The 19,786-nt window shown below is 39.8% G+C and overlaps 1 protein-coding gene and 1 long non-coding RNA gene across 4 annotated transcripts in view; one reads left to right on the forward strand and one right to left on the reverse strand.

Annotated features, from left to right (window-relative positions):
• Positions 1–19,786, reverse strand: part of Nkain3 (sodium/potassium transporting ATPase interacting 3) — a 601,685-nt gene that overhangs the window by 193,595 nt on the left and 388,304 nt on the right. The window lies entirely within an intron of this gene.
• Positions 4,733–9,764, forward strand: LOC110338671. The gene is made up of 3 exons (XR_002381310.1): positions 4,733–4,923; positions 5,842–5,987; positions 7,905–9,764. It is a non-coding gene; the product is annotated as an uncharacterized LOC110338671 (long non-coding RNA).

The following is a 19,786-nucleotide window of genomic DNA, read 5'->3' on the forward strand; positions in this document are numbered from 1 at the left end:
AATAAAAATTAAAAAGAATAAAAAATTTAAAAATACAAATAAATACAAATAAAAACATGAATAAAATAGTGTTTGGAGTAGTATATTAAAAGGGGCTCAAAAAGGGATACCAATGCAGTTTATTGTTTGTCTGATTTTCCTTTTTTTTTTTTTTTTGTCTTTTTTTTTTTCACGTCTAGGAAATATCTATAAAGAAATCATTTAAGACCAAAAAAAAAAAAAAAAAAAAAAAAAAAAAAAAAAAAAGTGTTCATTAGCCTAAGGCTCAGGGAACATAGTGAAAGAGCGGGTAGAAGATTGGAAGAACTAGAGAATCAGGATGCATGCTGGGAGATAATGGCTTCTAATTATGATAGGGAAACTGTGTGTGTGTGGTCTCTGCAAGCATCAAGGCAGAAGGGGAAATGAACTCCAAAGAGGTGAGAATGAAGAGCTGGTTCAGCCCAACTTAGTCAGCCTGTCTCAAACTTCTAGAGCTGTGGTTCCAACCTTTCTAATGCTGTGACCTTTTAGTACAGTTACATGTCTCATGGTGAGCTACAGTAAAATTATTTTGCATCTATTTCATAATTGTAATGTAAATATCGAATTATGCAGAGTATCTGATATGCAGATTATCTGGTATGTGAGCCCTGTAAAAGGGTCATTTGACCCAGAAAGGGGTTGTGACCTTTCTAAAATACTAAATGAGATAAGTAGGTTTTATATACCTATACATATAGCAATAATTATTGAGAACCCTTGTTCTAGTGAGTCTGATGCTAGGCAGTTTATCGCCAGCATGTTTAAACACAGTACAACTTGGAAAAAGGTTGTATGGTTTAATACAATCCTGGAGCTCAAGGCATAATTAAATTGAAATTTAACTTAGTGTCCATGTCATTTCTTTTAAGAAGATGGTTTCTAGAGATAGGACACTTGTGTTAGCTTAAGGGCCTAGGGAAGAATTAGGCCTGATCTCAGTCATACTGATATTTAGAGGTCATTTGGGCTATTAGCCACCTCTGGTGCTGATGGTGAGAGCTTGGAGGAGCCTCTGACTCTACAGGTAATGTAAGAGTCATTTTTATCACTAGCCAAATCCAGAAATAGTTGTAAGAACTTGATATAGCCTGGCCTAAAAGATAATGTAGATCACCAAGTTACTAATCATGTCCAATTCTGAGATTCCTGGATAGAAGAACTGGTTGCATGCCCTTTCTTTTGAGAGGACAATCACGTTTGCTTAACATTCCTAGTTTCCTCAGAGATCTGTGGAACAAGGACCTTTGTGCTCCCAACAAAGCTATACCCAAAGCTATACTCAATGATATTGTTACCTAAAAAGGCATGACAATGGCATCACAAATCAATATGCCAATGTAGATATTTCACAAGGCCTCACCACTGACATGAATAGCGACAGGAAGTCCAAGGCTACCGAGAGAGAGAACCAGTCTTTTCCAGGACTGAGCTCCCAATAGGTTATCCAATCCCAAGTAGTCACTCCCAATCACATGTACAAAAGAGAAATACTAAATGAGATAAATAGGTTTTATATACCTATACATATAGCAATAATTATAAAAGAATAGATAAGGAGATGGAAGAGTATCAATACTGTAAATACAGTACTCCTGTATGATTCTATGATTCACACACACACCACCACCACCACCACCACCACCACCACCACCACCACCCAAAACCCAACCCAAATAAAAAGATAGTATAACTTCTTCTTTTGATGGGGTATAGACAGTTAAGTTTTGGGATAAGATTAAATAATGCTTCAAAACTATATGGCATTTCGCTTAGCTATAACCTGATAAGGATGTTATGACATCACAAATCGTCCTCTTCCAACCTGGTCTGGTCACCAGAATTGGTGTCTGTCAAATTTGAAAACCCTCAAACCCATAGCAGCTGATGAGAACATTGTATTAGTAATAATATATGATATAATATAACTGACAGACTCTAAGAACCAAATAATGAGATAAGGGCAACAGAGGATTCCTCAGATTTTTTTTTTTTTTTTTAATGATTGGCAGAGGCATTTAACTTAAGGGAACAAAACGGGGGTAAGGTTCATTGTGAAACGAGTTGCAACATGAGCGCAGCCCTCGGGATTCACTTAGATCACCAAGGCCAAGCTCAGCAAAGACTGTCCAAGACCAGAAGTGTGGAAGCCATCGGAATGGCATTACAGCAAACAGGTAACCAGGTACATCTGACTGAGAAGGAATTTCTGAATGAAGAATGCAGGCCTGCTGGGATGCCAACAGAAGAAGCTAGGGTGGACTAACATTAAGGGATGGCAGGCAAAAGCAAGTAAAGAAAACCGAGAGGTAAATATCAGCAACAGAAACAAACCAGGGCAGAGAAGTTACCACTGCTGAGCTCACAGTTGATGGGAGCAAAAGTCAGTGTTGGGTGCAGATATCTGTTTGACCTAACTCTGCTTTCCTTTAACTGAACAAAGCACTGATTCTTTAGTGTGGGATGGGAGGTCTCATGGGAAGTTTCTGTCTTAGACTCAGCCCGTGTACTGGCTGGTTTTGTGTGTCAACTTGACACAGGGTGGAGTTATCACAGAGAAAGGAACTTCAGTTGGGGAAATGCCTCCTTGAGATCCAGCTGCAGGGCATTTTCTCAATTAGTGATCAAGGGTTTTGGAAAGGCCCCTTGTGGGTGGGACCATCTCTGGGCTGGGAGTCTTGGGTTCTATAAGAGAGCAGGCTGAGCAAGCCAGGGGAAGCAAGCCAGTAAGGAACATCCCTCCATGGCTTCTGCATCAGCTCCTGCTTCCTGACCTGCTTGAGTTCCAGTCCTGCATCCTTTGGTGATCAAAAGCAGTATGGAAATGTAAGCTGAATAAACCCTTTCCTCCACAACTTGCTTCTTGGTCATGATGTTTTTGTCCAGGAAGAGAAACCCTGACTAAGACAGCCCGCATAGCTGGCTGCAATGAAAAGTAGACATCTGGCCAGAGGCTGAGTGAGCAGGAGCTGAGCACCCAACAGACACTGTGTATGCAGGTTGGCTGGCCTGGCAGAGTCTAAGGATTCCTTGTCTCTCTGCTCCCAGCCTGATGTTGGTGCTTAGGATAACAAACGCATACTCCTATGGCAGATCCATGTTCTGGGGATTCCAAAGCCTGTCTTCACATGTGTGCTGCACTCCCTTTATCCACTCCCCAGCCTTTGGTCTGACATTTTCTAACAGTCCATTGTGGGTTTTGTCACAAAAGTTCTGTGTCTAAGACAGAGTGGAAGCTCTCATGGCCACTTGAAGCCTAGACTCAGAGTGAGGGAGTCTCGCAGTATGCTTCTGTTGTCTGCAGTAGGTTAAGAAAACATAATATTCAAGAACTGGAAAACAGATTCCATCTTTTGAGAGGGATATTCAAAGTCCCATTATAGGGGTGTAGAAATAAGGGTGAAATAATGTTTGTAATCAAAGATGTATAAAGGAAAAGCAGGGACTCAAGTATACGTAGAAATGTCGCCAACTATACATAAGTAGAAAGAAGTGGAAATGACTTGTAAAGAATAGAAACACTATTGTATGAGTGGGGAGGGTGGCATGCCACATGCCTCAGTGTGCAGAGAGAACTGGAGGGTATGTAAATGAGAGTCAAGATGAGATTTCAAGGATCTTTGTTCAAAATTTTAGAATTTAATGTTCTCAAGTACATTTCTTTTCCCACTTGAAAATAAACAAAGCCAGCAGCAACAGCAGACTCCTAGCATGATGTTAAAATGCTTTGAAATCTTGGAACAATGAGAAATCCAGGGAAAGAGTCCAAGAGTTAGGTCATTTAACTCTTCCTAGTACACAAGCAAGGGCCACCAGTATTACACTCAGCCTCATCTTCCACTACTCTGTAGGCTCTCAAAGCCTTTACTTTGGAATAGTTGTCATGAGACAATGCATCTCACTCTCCTGGGTTACATCTCTAAACCGGTGCTTAAGACCACCCATACTTCTTGTCTGCCAGACTCTCTGTAGTGTCACCCACTTCACCATCAGAATCACCTGCACAAAGGAGGAGATCTCTGGTAACATATAATAAAGAAACAATGTTGCCACTCAGCTGCAAGGACTTCTTACAAGAAAAAGTATCGAACTACACACTGGAAGCTAAAGAAACCCCTAAGATGCGCAAATGTTTTATTGTAGATGGCTAGGATGGTGCACCTGTTATTCCCCTGCATTCTGTCAAGGGGACGCATTGTCTGCATAATTTATTCCTTCCTTTCTCAGGATCTGGGGTGTCAGGGAACACAACGGAAATTGGTGAAGCAGTTAACACACACAGTGTCTGCCTCCACCTGTGCTGGAATCAGTAGCAGAGGCAATTGCTCAGGCATCTCTCCCATGGAACTGTGGCTCAGTGAGGCTCATCTGAGACTGTGTGTGTTCCCAGGGTATCGTTTATCCGGACAAACTCAAGCTGTCATTTCAGCAGTGGAACATTTTGCTTGTGTGAAATGTGTGCAGCTGTCAGGGGAAACTTGATCAGTACTGCAAACTGAGAAACCCGCTAGATGTGTCTGTCAGGATGCTCAGCTCCTACCTCCTGAGCCTCTGGGCAACTGTCTACTTTTCATTGCTGCCAGCCAGGCTGACTGAGGCTGAGAGATGGAGGCACTAATGCTGAGTACCCCCTGCTTCTCTGTGATGACTTTGGAAAGCTTCCCAGCTTGTGCATCTGCCTTGGCTTCACAGCTTGTACTTCAGAGAATGAAGCTTTCAAGAGAGACACTGCAAACAACCACATCTATTCACAGAGGGAGAGTGACATTTCTTCTTTCTTTGAGGGACAAGTGCTTGCCTCGTTACTTTCTGGCCCTGACATTGTAGCTGCTGGTGAATGTGTGGAGACAGGAAGTACTTACTTGGCACACAGGTCCTGTGACTAGTGCTATTGTGGGGCTGGTGTGTCTAAAGGATGCTACTTTTGACAGTGGGGTGGGAAGGCTTCGGGGGAGAGGGAGATGGAGCTATGAATGCAGTCGAGGTAGGCTCTTCTCTGTCCTGTTCAATCCATGGTGCCTATGTTTCCTTGTTTACTTTGACTTTGGTTTTCTGAATACTCTAAAATGTCAACGAGCTTTACTTGGTTATAGGTGAGGAAATTAAAATCTAATGTTTTAATTTTCCTTAGGGAATAGACAGAGCTCCTCTGGTGCTGAGTCAATCATCTGAGTTAAGGATTAAAACACACATTACAATCAAATAAAGAAAATATTCAAGTTCAAGAGATTTAAGAAAGAGATTCTGATAGGGTATAGGGATTCTAGGCGTGTGATTTAAGGTAACGTCGTTAACAGGACTTTCTGAATATTCTTTAAGATGTGTTCTTCTGACACACAGTTGGGTGAAAAGTCCCAAAGGGTCCACTTTTATAAAGGGGAGTCACTTGGGATCAAGCATGTCACCACTGAAACTTTGAAACCTGGATTGTCGGGATTCTATGCCTGCTTTAAATGACAATGCACACAAGCAATGTTCACTGACAGATTCTTTAAACCAGAAGAAAAGGAGCAGGGAGAGAGGTGAAATCAGATTGATGAATGGAAAATGGAGGAAGTGACTGTGTTCTGGGCAGAGGAGCAAAGGGCCAGTTGACAGAATACAAAATAGCAGGCTCCTTAGAAGGGATGGTGCACTGCCCTTGAAGGACTTTTCTATAGCAGCAAGTTTGGAGATGCAACAATTTCTATATAGCTTGTCGTTCATGCTCATAAAGGGATTGATGCTGGCTTCACAGGTTGGTTAAGTTCCTTTTGAGTTGGAATATTATATAGGGTACCTGGCCCCTCCCACACACACTCTCTGGTTTTCTTGCCATAGGATGGATTATTCTCTTTCAGCCTCCCCAAGACTCCCTGAGTTCCTATGCCTTCCTGTCTCTCTCACCATCTGATGTTCTGTGTCTTTTGGGAACTCTTCCACCAAGAAAGCAATCAGCAGATGCAGCCTGATATTGGGTGAGAACTGTAAGCCAAAGTAAATGCTTTCCCTTTCTAGTTAACCAGTGTGGGGAATTACATCATTAAAAATGAAAAGCAGTCTAAGCCGACTGAGAAAGCGTATTTGCAAACCCTATCAAGTTATCCAAATAACTTTGAACGCAGGTTTCTAGAAAGAAATGAATTATACTTTCTTTGAAAACTTATTTTCCTCACAACACTAGTGAAGGAGATAGAATAGCACATAAGAACTATGAGAGACTGTGCAAACAGCAGAAATTTGTTCCCAGTTGCAGCTGTTATTTTATGTAACATGAATACGAATTTAAAATAACCTAAGTCCTTTGTTGCTAGGTTTAAAACTAAGTTTTAAGAAAGGTATTTTTTAATGACCTTCATTTTAACAGGGAAAAAAGTATCCCTTAACAGAGACTAGGACAATGGATGAAGATCTTTGAATGTTTATTCTTTATTTAACAAAATAGCACACAAAGGGTCTTCCTCCCTCCCTCTCTTCCTCCCTCCATCTTTATCTCTCTGTTTCCCCCCTCTCTCCCTGCTACATCCACTCCAGTAGTGACTTGTATTACAGGTTTAGAAACCTGGAAGCAGTCCTGAGGCAAAGAGTTTCATGGAGACTTAGCGTCCTGGAACCTTGGCATTCCCATAGCCCATATACTCAAAACCTGTCCCCCGTGTTAGTCTGGTGTATGGATCCATGTGCTCTCTTTCAGTATTGTTTTATTATAAGTGCCTTTAAGGATTGATTTTGACATATAGCTAAGCCTTCGCCAGTGTTCCAGTGATTCCTAGAAAGTCATTGAAGTAGACCCTGAGCTTAGTAAGAACGTTACATATTCAATAACATTCAAATTCACTTCTAGTGGAGACAGTGAAACTAATTAGGCATTACAATTTACTTGAACAGAGCTAGAAAAGCTCAGGGCTAGTCTGCATAGTAATTACTTAGGACAATAGCTAAGTCACACTCAAATACAGGAATATACAATGGCCTAGGAAATAGGTGGATTGTAGTACGAAAGGGTTAGTAGAAGGGAATTCCCCTTGTGCAGGCTTTTTCACTAGGCCTAGAGGAATAGCACAATCAGGTATTTACTAAAGAACCCCTGATGGTGGGTTTAACAATAGACTAGCATTGTATCAGAGCAATCACCTGGCTCCTGTGTTTAGCTGATTTTAATTAAGGGTTGTTCCTATTCTCAGTTGTAAATAAGGCCTGGCTCCCACCATCTTTTTATGTATGCATTTTCTTTGTTTTGTGTTAAGAACCAGTGTACCTTGATGGATGTATTAGCCTTGCCTTCTTGTTTTTCTTCTGTATCAAAAGCCTGGTGTTTGCTTGGAAAAAAATTACATTCAGATTCAGCACTCCCTTGTGTCCTTTATGCCTTCATGTGGATGCACTTTTACTAATTGGTCATTGAAATTTTCACATTTGTTATATTTAAAGGTAATTTTGGAGTAAGTGCTCAGTGGATATTTTATGAGAACACACACAAATGAATGAGTTTGAATCACTATTGAATATTATATTTTAGAGTGTATCAAATTAGCAAACACCTATCAAGAGAAGAAAAAAAAAAACCACTGTGTACTTAACATGCATTTATCTCAATTCAAAATTAACTTTAAATTTAACAAATGTGAAAATTTCTATACCCAATTAGTAAAAGGACATACACATGAAGGCATTAAGAAGTCTGCCTTCTGCCGGGCGTGGTGGCACATGCCTTTAATCCCAGCACTCGGGAGGCAGAGTCAGGCGGATTTCTGAGTTTGAGGCCAGCCTGGTCTACAAAGTGAGTTCCAGGACAGCCAGGGCTAAACAGAGAAACCCTGTCTCAAAAAAAAAAAAAAAAAAAAAGTCTGCCTTCTAATTCCCTTCTACTTTAAAACATAGTTATTATCATATCTATTTTACAGGTGAAGACATTGAAGCTTATAGAAACTAGCTGGGCATACCTGTCTGGTGCTTTGCTCTTCATTATTGCATGATGGGATGGATGGACTGTTTGAGATCTGTAAGCGTTCTAGAGTACACTTTATGAGAAAGTGGGCATCTCTGGGTTATGTAGCTTATTTGACCATCTGTCAAGGTCATGTATCAGAGAAGACTGGAAAAGACTTGGATGAGAAACCTCTAATGTCTTCTTTCAACTTTAAAACTTTAATTTATTGTCTAGACACATGCTGAGGTGGCAGAGTGGTACAGTTCTTTCCCTTTCTTGGCATTTTCCTTGTTTTCTTTTCCTTTAAAGCAGATGGTTTTTTTATGATGCTGACTGCCTCAGGAGAAAGACACTCAGCAATCGGAAATCTTCCTTCCTGCAGCTTTTCTGCTGCAAAATGTCAGTGCTTTCAAGGGAAGACGGGGAGCTTAAGGCATAGACAAAACATGTGAGTGGAAGATCAAAGCAGTTTCTGGACAAATATGATAATGTACTTGGACTTTTGAGAAAATACTGCTGACCTTGAGTTCAATGAAGGGAACACGGAGAACTTAGTGTCGAGCAAGGCGCCTCCCCCTCTAGGGAGAGAGGCTCCTTACCAGTTAAGTAAGTCACATGGAGGACAGCTGATCTGAAAAGAGGGAGAGGGTCTTGATAATATAATACATATCTGTTCAGATAAAAACCCGGGTGACATAAAATCTCAGCATGACATGGTCTGGTGGGACTGACTATCCAGGGCACACAGGCAGAAAGAATATCAGAAAATGCCAGGGTAGAAGAGACGCTCCCTACTTGGATGTGTTGTCTCAAGAAAGAAATTATTCAGAAGATGATAATAATGACTCAGAATTTCATTCTGAGACCTGAAGGCTAATCAAGCCACCGTTTGAAGATTTCATTTTACGACATCACCTTGCTTATTTCCTGCCATCCCTCATTAATTGAAATATAAATACACATTGCTCCAACGAGGATTGTTGGAGGTATATGTTTTGGACAGTCCAACTCTGCCCTTCATAGGGTTAACTTGCTCATTTTGAGAGACCATCCTCATCTATTCCCGTCAATTATTTTAAACACCCAAAAAGAACACCAAACAAACAAAAGCAAAACCCTCAAGAAATAGTTTCCTATGTTTGAGGCTGACACCAATGGATCTCTTCCGTCTCCCTGGAGAATGTAAAAGTGGTAGGTAGGTACCATCGTTCCAATCTTCTTTCTAATGTCATTCTTTAACCCTGACTGGGACAGATGGTCTCATAGCAAGTGGGCTCCTGAAGCAGTGTGGTAGAAGGAGAGATTTAAGAGGGAAAGGGCTGGTGAAAGATAGAGAACTAGTAAGAAAGACAGGCAGGGAGAAGTTCACTTCAAAAGAGAAGCTTGATGCTTCAGCGAGGAGAGACAGAACGAGGGTTCATTGGAGGGGTACTGGATTTCTCTGAAGTTCTGAACAAAGGTTGAGCATGAGGCTCAGCAAAGGCAGAGTGTTGGTCTTCCTGACCAAGCAATTGGCCCTGCGAACTGCATCCCTGTGCTCAGTGATAAGCTTGGCGAGCGGAGGATATTGACAGGAGGTTGGGCTTGGTCCTGAGGGACCTGTAACTGCAGGATATCCACTAGAAGACTTCCTCAAATCAGGTGCTGTTCTTGGAAGAGGGTTGGAGTGGTACACCACCATGGCTTTCAAAGTTACCGCTGTTTACTTTTAAGCTGTAATTCTTATGTTTTTTTATGGATATTGATTTAGACTGGTTTCATAATTTCTCGAGAGGGAAAATTGTAAAATGGTTTGGGAAGAGAAATATAAATAAGACTTGCCTGACCTAAATTATCTGCCAAACGTCTGAGAATACTTTATTTAAAAGCTTGAAAGCCATTATGTCAGAACAAGTGACTGCGATCTAGGCCATTATATAGAGATTCTTAAACATTCCCATGTGCAGGTTGGAGGTGCCTGTATAAATTCAATTAATGTAAGGCTCTTAGGGAAAATATTTGAATGGCATAAATTCCATAATATCATCTGGGTTAAAACAAAATAAAATTTAGCATTTTATTAAAAGAACTGTAAGGAAAAGGAGGTTGCTGAACTCTTTTTGTGAAATGAATGGCCAAAGTCTTTATGATTTAGTTAAAGTGATTCGTTATTGACCAATCTTCATCCAAGACGAAAGTAGTAAGCAGGTAGGGCAGAAGTGAAGAATTGTAGCTTATTAAATTCAATTTATTTACCTGTGAGGATTAGTGAGTTAAAGAAAACAAATAAAATGAGGCCATTTTACAAGCCAGTGCCTGAAAATGAGGACAGAACATTTTAAATATTATTTCTTTTAAGCTAATTGCATAATAATAAAGACTAGAAGTTCTCACCTGAGTCTTAGTCTGTGAATCCAATTTGGTCCCCTGAGCTCTGATAAACAATAGTAACTATTCTCCTGGCTTTTGTTCGTTGTAAAACTCTCTCAATAGGATAGTAAGTCTCCTTGGGAGGGGTAAAAGCCTTGCTCATGAAATGCCAGTGCCATCTTTTACTACTTTAGAAGAGACCTCTGGGGTAGAATGGGACCCTACCCACTCATGAATGAGCTCAGTAAGGCCTTTGTTATCTTTACAGAACTCTGGAGGCTGAAATCCAGGACAAGGATACAGGCAGGATAGATTCTTACTTCTCCATAGGGAATGCCATCTGTATTTGTCTGTCTTAGCCTTCATAGAAGAACATCAGTCATGGTAGATTAGGGCTCAACCAGAGGTTTCATTTAACTTTATCTATCTAGAGTCTCCACTGTCTAAACACAGTTGTAACTGTGACTTCTTAATTAGTATGTATGAATGGATGTAGATTCATATGAGCGTGTATAATGTGAATGTATTCCTCTCCCCTGCCTCTCTCTCTCTCTCTCTCTCTCTCTCTCTCTCTCTGTGTGTGTGTGTGTGTGTGTGTGTATGTGTGTGTGCTTAGTTCTGAGATCATCAAGTGTTATATACACTTGAAAAAAGTCAGGGCCTTTCACTAGCCTGAGGTTCACCACATAGGTTAGAGTGACTAGCCAGCAAACCTCAGGAATCTGCCCTTTAGAGCTCCCACATCCCCAGCACTGTGGTTCCAATATGATTTGATACAGACATGTGCCATCCATACTATGAGTCAGCACTGGGGGTGCTAAACACTGATCTCTATTGAGGAAGTACACATTAATTGAGATAATAAATGCTAGTGAAAAACTGTCACTTTTGGCTGTGAGTGAGTGAGTGTGTGTGTGTGTGTGTGTGTGTGTGTGTGAGATTTTCCTTATGGGGACTCTAGAAGTTACATCTGGAGAATCTATAAGAGCCTGGGTCCTCCTATACATGGCCTAGTAAAACTAACAAAACTCATTTTGGGGATGGTTCTGGAGCACCCAGGAACTAGAAAAAGTCCATGGTCCGCTGACCAACCTAGTGTCACCTTGTCTCACAATAAACTGAAAGAAGGCTGAAGATGTTGCTCAGTTATAGAGTTGCCTAAAATTCATGGCATGCTACATTAAACCCGTTATGAAAGGCACCGACTACACCACTGTAAAAGTGTAAAACCTCCCAGGAAGATCATCTTATTGTTGAATTCTCATTCCCATCTAAATTCTCGGACTACTGGTACAAGTGTGGACTACACAACTTGAGGCCCACCTAACAAGAAGAAACCCACTCCTGACACTGTCTGGAAGGCCAGGAAGCAGATGTGGTATAGCCTAGAGACCTAGGATGGACCAACATAACCTAATGATATTCTGCTATACTCATATACCAGAGCCTAGCCCAATGACCATTAGAGAGGCTTCATCCAGAAACCGATAGACGCTTATGCAGAGACCCACATCCAAAAATTAGATGGAGCTTGAATAACCCTGTAGAAGTGGGGGGGGGGGGATGACTGTAGGAGCACAGAGGCTGAAGCGGCAATTACAGAGTCTGTATGTGTCTGAGCTAGGTCTTTGCACATATGCTATGTGTTGTCTGTGAGATTCCTAACACTGAAGGGGAGGGTATCTCTTTTTGCCTGTTCTTGGGACCCTTTCATTACTAGGTTAACTTGCCCAGCCAAATATCAGGATTTGTCCCTAGTCATGCTGTAACTCATTTTGGCATGTTTGGTAGATATCCCTGTGAGACCTGCTATTTTCTGTAAGGAAAAAGAAGAGTGAATCTTGGGAATAGGGGAGGTAGAGGGGTGTCTAAGAGGATTGGAGGAAGGAGAAAGTGTGGTCAGGCTGTAATGTATGAGAGAATATATATATATATATATTCTCTCATACATTGTGGTCTTGAGTCTAATATTTGGTTAAATTTAACTAAGCCTATAAGTGAATATTGTTTATATATAAATCTTACTAAAAATATGGTAGCTAGAAAAGTGTGGCAGGGGGAATAGTCACATGCACCCCCACACATGGCATTAGAGTGTTCTTCAGTATTTCCATCCACTACTTAATGATTTCCCTTCATATCTTTTTTCTGCCCAGTTTTCCAAAACATTGTAGCATTTGTGAACTCCTTACCTTATTGAGTCCTTCATTCTCGGTGTTACTACAGATAAAAATTATTCTGAAGCATCATCTCAGTGGGTAAAATGTTTGCTGAATAAGCAGTGACCTGGGTTCCAATCTTTGAACCCAATAATGTCAGATGTTACAGTGCATAGCTGTAATTCTGACGCTCATATATTGATATGTGAGTTGAGTACAGGAGAATCTTTGCAAAGCTGTAGCCTGCTATCCTGTTGCATACAGCAGTGAATCACAAAATGACCCCAAATCTAACAAGGCGGAATATGGGGGATGATACTCTGCTTGCCCTTGAATACTCACATTGTGGCAAATGCATCCTCGTCACACACAAGAATGAGTATGCACACATCACATACATGATCACAAAAAATCTTGCTCATATTTATTGATAGGTTATTACACCAGTCCCTTTGTATGTGAGTAATATTCTTTAAGATTTTTAATAGATGCTTAAAATCATAGCTGGCATCTGTCCCTATCTGTGAACTGCTGGGGCATTTGAAGAAGCAAGTATTGTATCACAACAATATTCCAGCCCCTCATTTTCTCTTTTGCATATACTAATTTCAATGTCAATATTCTTGGTTTTTAGGGTCATTATTAAGTACATGGTAGATAACTGTTTAGAACTGATAAGATAACTGCTTAGAGCTCTGATAACATGACCTGTGCTTTGATAACTGTGAAGAGGTTAAACAAGGGGACAAGGTTATTGTCGCAGCACAATGTACTGACAGAGCAAATATGTCCAGGGTGGGAGGAAGCTAATTGGTGTGAGATTTAACTCTACTTCTCAGAAAAGTGCACAGCATAAAGATTATGATTTTTTTTCCCTATAAGTTATCACTGATGTTTCTGTTTCTCAGTTGGCTACAGGTAACAATTCATAGGATGTGGCACTATAAATAAGAGGAAGGAGGATGGCTCTACACATCAAGGGCTCCTCTCAAGTGCCTTTGTAACATCACCTCACTTAGTGTGCTTCTTAGAGGAAATGACAAGACATGTACTGTGAAATTGGGTGGCAGTCCCTATTTTTGAAGATCAAGGTAAATTTAAATAACTTCTCAAGATTGTACATTACTAACCATTACTGCCTGGACTCAATGTGATAGCAGGAAGATGACTTAAAATCATATTATCATAGTATAAAATCTGATTAGAATGAGTGTCCCTTTGGTAGTATATGAGTAAGATAATTAATAGAAAAGATAATAACAATAGATGGCTTCACAGTATTATATTATGAAAACTCATCTACCACAACCTCAATATGTCTGTCCTCACACCAGTGCAAGCACTTATAATAATTAACTGTAATTGAGAAATGTAGAAGGTAAATGTGAAAGTTGTGGTTGATAATGCTAGAGTCCCTCCTTAGTGACCTTCGGACTCATCAAAATACATGAGACCACACAAGCTAAAGCCTTGAGTAGTCACAATGCAGTTATAAATGAAATGTGGAAGCATCAGCATTTGAGCTACTTTTTAAGTTGCCATTCAGAGGAAGTATTATCACTGAGAATAGATTGGTACCAACTCTATCTGTGAACTGCTGGGGCACTTGAAGAAGCAAGTCCTGCAGAACCAGAGGTACATGATGCTGGGCAACAACAGAAGATCTGAGAGGAGTCTAGGTGAGAATCCAGTCTTGAAGGTGTAGAAGCCACAGGTTTCAAATCTGATCAATGCTTCATTGCAATGAACATTGGACAAAAGTGTGTGAAAAACTGTGGCATTCAGCAGCTCCCATGGTGAGAGTTTGTTTTGTTTTTGTTTTGTTTTCTTTAGGGTCTAAGGTTTAGGGTGGAGGATGGCTATGGAGTGATAGGGAAATGAGTGAAGTTTGATGAACATTGTGAAATTCACAAAGAATCAATAAAAATGTTAAGAAGAGAATGCCTTTCCCCTTCTCTGAAATTCATCTCATTTTATCCGTATATAAATAAACTCATGCGTAGTTGCCCCTCTTTCCAATGCTTACAGATCTCATGTTGTGTATGTGTTGTAGCTCATCCAAAATATTTACTTCTTATTATTATTTTCTTTTAACTTTCCAATTGCTATAATTTGAGGCTAAATTAGTTGTAATTTGATGACAATTTTCAAAGAAATTTTATGCAATTAAACTGAAATGTATTAACCTAAAATAATTTAATGAAGAAAATTAGTGCACTATTCTTTGTTTGCTTTTGTAAAGAGACATTAAAATGTATATACCCATCCATACGCACATATACATACACAGAGAAACAATCAAAACACATGTTATTGTATTTTGGGGCTCACAATGTTGGTAAAGAGGTTGTTTCAGAGTTCTTCAAAGAATGTTCAAGGAGATCACTAAGGCCTTTCTGCCCCCTTTCTGCATGAGATGTGCTGAATTCTTCAGTGTTGTGAGAATGTAATATCTCCTCAACAGTGAGACAGGATGAAAGAAAGGACAGTGACCAGAATTCCTTTTATGTCATCCATGTGTCAATAGTTGCAGGTTTCTTTCCAATCTGAGATTCCTATATCTCCTAAAATAAATTACTACAATTTGAGTGGCTTAAACACAATCAAACATTTCTTATCCCACAGTTCTGCATGTCAGAGAACTGGTAACTTAGTTTCATAAAGCATACAACACACATCTGGGCCCTGTACTTCAGCCAACATTCAGATGCAAGCTGCTTCTGCTTCTAGCGTTAGGACTCAGTACACTGCAGTTGTTGAGACAGTAGTCCAGGTTCTGTTGCTGGATGTTGGAAGGTTCTGATTTTCAACTTCCGCAGAACCTACTTCCTAGGGTGTGGCCTTCTTCAGTGTCAAAGCCAGCAATTGAGGTCAAATTACTCTCATGCATTTGACACTTGACAATTGACTTTCTCTGCTTCAATTAGGGAACTCTCCATGAAGAGGACAGTCTTATGAACCTAAAACAGTGGCGATTTTTGATCTGTGGGTCCCAACCCCTTGTGTGTGTGTGGGATAACATATTAGATATGTTACATATCAGATATTTACACTATGACTCATTACAGTTATAATGTAGCAAGAAAATAATTTTATGGTTGGGGTTCACCACAGCATGAGGAACTGTATTAAAGGGTCACAGCACTGGAAGGTGGAGAACCACTGTTAAAGGTTCATGTGCTTAAACAGAGCTCTCTCGAGCAATTTAAGCAATTCTGGGTCACCTATTTTACCAAGTTTATGATCTTTGTTATAAAGGCAAGCTAATATCTTCACAGATCCTTAGACTTAGGGACATGCGATATGTGGGGAAATCAACCTGCTTATGGCACTGATAAGAGCTAGCAATTGCTTTGTCTGGTTCCATCTCACCTGTATCAGCTACATTCTTCTACCTCTACCTGCAAACTCTGAGCATTGTTTCCTTCTGAGTAGGGGATAAATGATTATCCCTATCAGAAGTCCTCCTCCCCAATTTCTAAGTATTCTAGTCTAGTTGTGTGCTCCATTTCTCTTCTGCAGGTCCGCTGCCTTACTGTAGTTTTGGCAAGTATCTTCAGTGGTGCGCATTCTGGGTGTTGGCTATCTGATGTGCTCTCTTCTCACTCCTGTACTGACTAAGCATCATTGTTTCTAAATTTGTCAGGTCCAAGCTAGGATCTCCAAATGTGTCTTTCAGGAAGCGCTCCAGTCTTTCTGTGGCTTCTCTTTTGGTCCTGGTGTGAGTCATATTCCATTATCACCACCAGGCATCACTGCCTTCCAGTCTTGTATTTTCCAAGTTACCACTTGGCATGTAATAGTACCAAAGTGCCTGATCAACCAATAGTCATCAGATGCAGGGCATACATATCACCTGACTAGAATCCACATGTGATGTGATGAGCTACAACTAAATAAAATTGTGTATGGTTAATAGAGAAAAAGTTATACAGCTAGATCAACTGTTTTCGCTATATGTTTGCTTGATAAATTACTCAACCGTGGTATACTGCAGTGATGGAATTAATGTACTTGAAATGACAAGTACATTTTAATATTCATTTTAATAATGTGGATCATTTTAATAAATCAGTTATATTGATAAATTACATTAATACTATAATAACATAATCAGCTACATGGTACTAATTGTAGAGATGAAATGAGGTAGCTGTGGGCACTAGGTAAACACTGTCAAAGCTCATAGCTTCCTCAAACACTACGCTGCCATAAGCTAATTTACAAATAATTATTTACTGTTTACGGACCACAGTTTGCTGCAAGGCAAATAAGACGGGTTTGGATTCCTCCTTCAAGGCATCTAACGTGCCTGTTAGATGAGGTAGCTGATAAATGGATTTCTGGGATTTAAGGTAGAAATAATGACTGCTTCAGCAAAGACACACACAAACACTGAAGGAATGAGAATGGGAAAATGATTCTAGAACTGAGGAATCATGCACAGCCTTTTGTTCAGGGAAGAAACTTTGTAAACATTATTCACTGTGTTGAGTTCTTACTTGCTTTGAGTCTTCATATACACTGCATCAGATAGGGAGTGAAAGGGCAATGATCTCAAATGGAGAAGTGTGCATGGTATGTCCGAGGCAGCCCAGCTTGCCCTCCTGATGCCTTGGCTTTCTGTTGGCTCACACTCTGTCCGTTCCCTGAATGTAGCATCCCATCCATCTCTAAAGGTTCTCCTGGCACTGTCTCTCAAGCTCCCACCTTGTTCAGTCTGGAAGTTATATTTGTCAGCATTTGATCAATATTAAGTTTGCACATACTTTGCCTATGCTACATCTCTTGTTCTCTCAGTTAATAGAACTAAAGCCAGATTATCAGTTTCTGAAAGGGTTAGTATATGACATTTCATTTTATGGCCTCAAGATGCTTACAAAGAAGTAAAGGGCAAGTCATAGTTTAATGAGTAGATGGTGTCTTAATCAACATTCTATTCTTATGAAAGGACTCCCTGACCATAGCAGCTCTAATTTAAAAAATCCTTTAATTGGAAATTGTTTATAGTTTCGGAGGTGTAGTCCATTATGGCCACAGTGGGAAGCATGGTAGCACATATACATACAGACCTGCTGCAGGAGGAATAGCTGAGACTGGTGCATTTGGATTCATAGGAAGCAGGAAGAGACAAAGAGCCACAGAGCCTGATGGGTTTCAACATCCATCCCCAGTGACACATTTTCTTCAACAAGGTCACTCCTCTCCCTACAACTCCATGTCTCCTAATCCTTCTAAGTATTGTTACTCCCCCGATGACTAAGGATTCAAATAGAAGAGCCTGGGGCCATTGGTAAAGCAAACCACTGCAATGAGCTTGAATTGGTCCTTTGTTCACAAAGTTTATTTCATTTATTGTTTGATGTGGCTTATGGGATGATTTTTGAGGGTAAGGAATTATATTTTATTTGGGGGAATGATGTTAAAGAATTTTGTCAAATATTCTGACTCCTTGCCTGGTAAAGAGGAAGCAGAACTAAAATTGAAAACATGTGAATAGCACTGATATCTCTATGGACACAATTGGCTTAGTTAGTGATATTTTATTAATTACACATATCATTAAGAAGTTGCACATATTTACAGACTTAGTATACTCATAGATAAGTGTATGGGGGATTATGGGTAATCATTTAGTAACTCTTCAAGTGTATTTACACTTTATACACGGAAAGGGATAGTATTATTCTTGTCTTATTATTATAAAATATGGACATTTTAAAAGTTTTTGGCGAGGGTGAAGTTCAAAGATAAAAGATCTAGTTAATTATAACTGCTTTCTATTACAGAAAAATTTCTATCAGGGTATTTTTTTTTAACACTCTGATTTTTCTTTTGGAATGCTCAACAATAAGACATTACTTAGTGGTAAATAGTTCACTTAGAAATCTCCAGTGTGGCAGAGTATTTAGTATTTGCTAAAAAAAATGTGAAGTCTAAAATGGCTCATTATTATCTACTAGAAGCTATAGTGACTGTAATCTCAGGAAGGCCTCACCTTGAATCCTGGCTCAGATCACAATGGCTATGTACAGCGGAATAATTTAGTCCAACAACTCTCTTCTGTAAAAAGCTCTGCCTCCTTAGGGTAGTGGGAAGGATCAAATAAGAAAATGAACACAGGTACTAACAACACTTCACTCTCATTACACACCTCTCAATGTGCTAAGAGCTTAATTTTACAGCAGCCCTTTAAAATTAGGACTATATTACTGCTATTTTCAGAGGGAGAAATTTTCTTTCTTCTTCTTTACTAAAAAAACTATCTACTTTGAAAAGTTCTTCTCTATCAAGACTTCCCTGAACCCATTGGCAATCTTCAATTCAAACACCTTTTTCTTTCATGCCACATAATTCTAGGAATGTTATAATATTGGTTTTTACCTCATATTAATTGAATCTTTACTTATTAACAAAATACTTCTATGTGTCAAAGCTCACACAATTGAAAATTGGCAGGGCCAGCATTAAAAGCCAGAGCTTGCATGAGAAATCTACATTTACTTTATATAATCTCCAGATTGGTTCCTAAAGTCTCCAGAATAAAATGGAGAAGAAAATTAAATCAGTAAGGAACTGGGACCTGGGTTAGCACTGTGCATATTAGCTTTTCTGGTGGCTGTGACTAATAACTACAATTAGTTGACTTGAAATGAGAGGCAATTTTTCTTTTATCCTACCTTCAACCAGTATCTGAAAACAAATAGTGTGCTTTCCCTCCTCCCCCCCCCCCCCCCCATGGGCTGATGAGCCTTTCCTGTCATTCAGTTTCAGATGTCAGGCATTCTATGAATTTTGGCTATGGCCCTTTAACCTTCAAGGTTATTATTTTTAAATTTTCCTTGACTCCAACGGCCTTTTCTATTATGTTTTTCTATTCTCCTGTTTTGCATATGTTTTAATGACACTGTGGCAGCACTTAGAGCCTCTTAGGTAGCACAGGATAAGTTCCCATCTCAAGAGCCTTAATTTAGTCTCAGCTAAACACCACTTGACCATGCAAGATAACCTCTAGGAGTTTATAAAGAAGAGCCTGGTATTTCTGGGAGGTAATGTTAGGTGCACTTCAGTGGGGCATGTGAAGACGATAGGACCTTGGGTGAATGAATCCACAGTAATATACACTACTATCTTATGTACTGTAAAGAAAAAAATGATAGCATAAGTAATCAACTAACAGATATCCCCCTGCCCCAACAAAAACAAAAACTGTAGCTAATACCAGAGGGCAAAAAAAAAAAAAAAAAAAAAAAAAAGCCAAATTCCAATTTCATCAGACAGGAGCATTGTGCATAGCTTGACCCTAACAGTAGGCAGAGAGAAAGGAATCTGTCTGAATTCGAGCACA

The sequence above is a fragment of the Mus pahari genome, chromosome 22 (assembly GCF_900095145.1).
Source record: "Mus pahari chromosome 22, PAHARI_EIJ_v1.1, whole genome shotgun sequence".
Taxonomy (NCBI): Eukaryota; Metazoa; Chordata; class Mammalia; order Rodentia; family Muridae; genus Mus; species Mus pahari.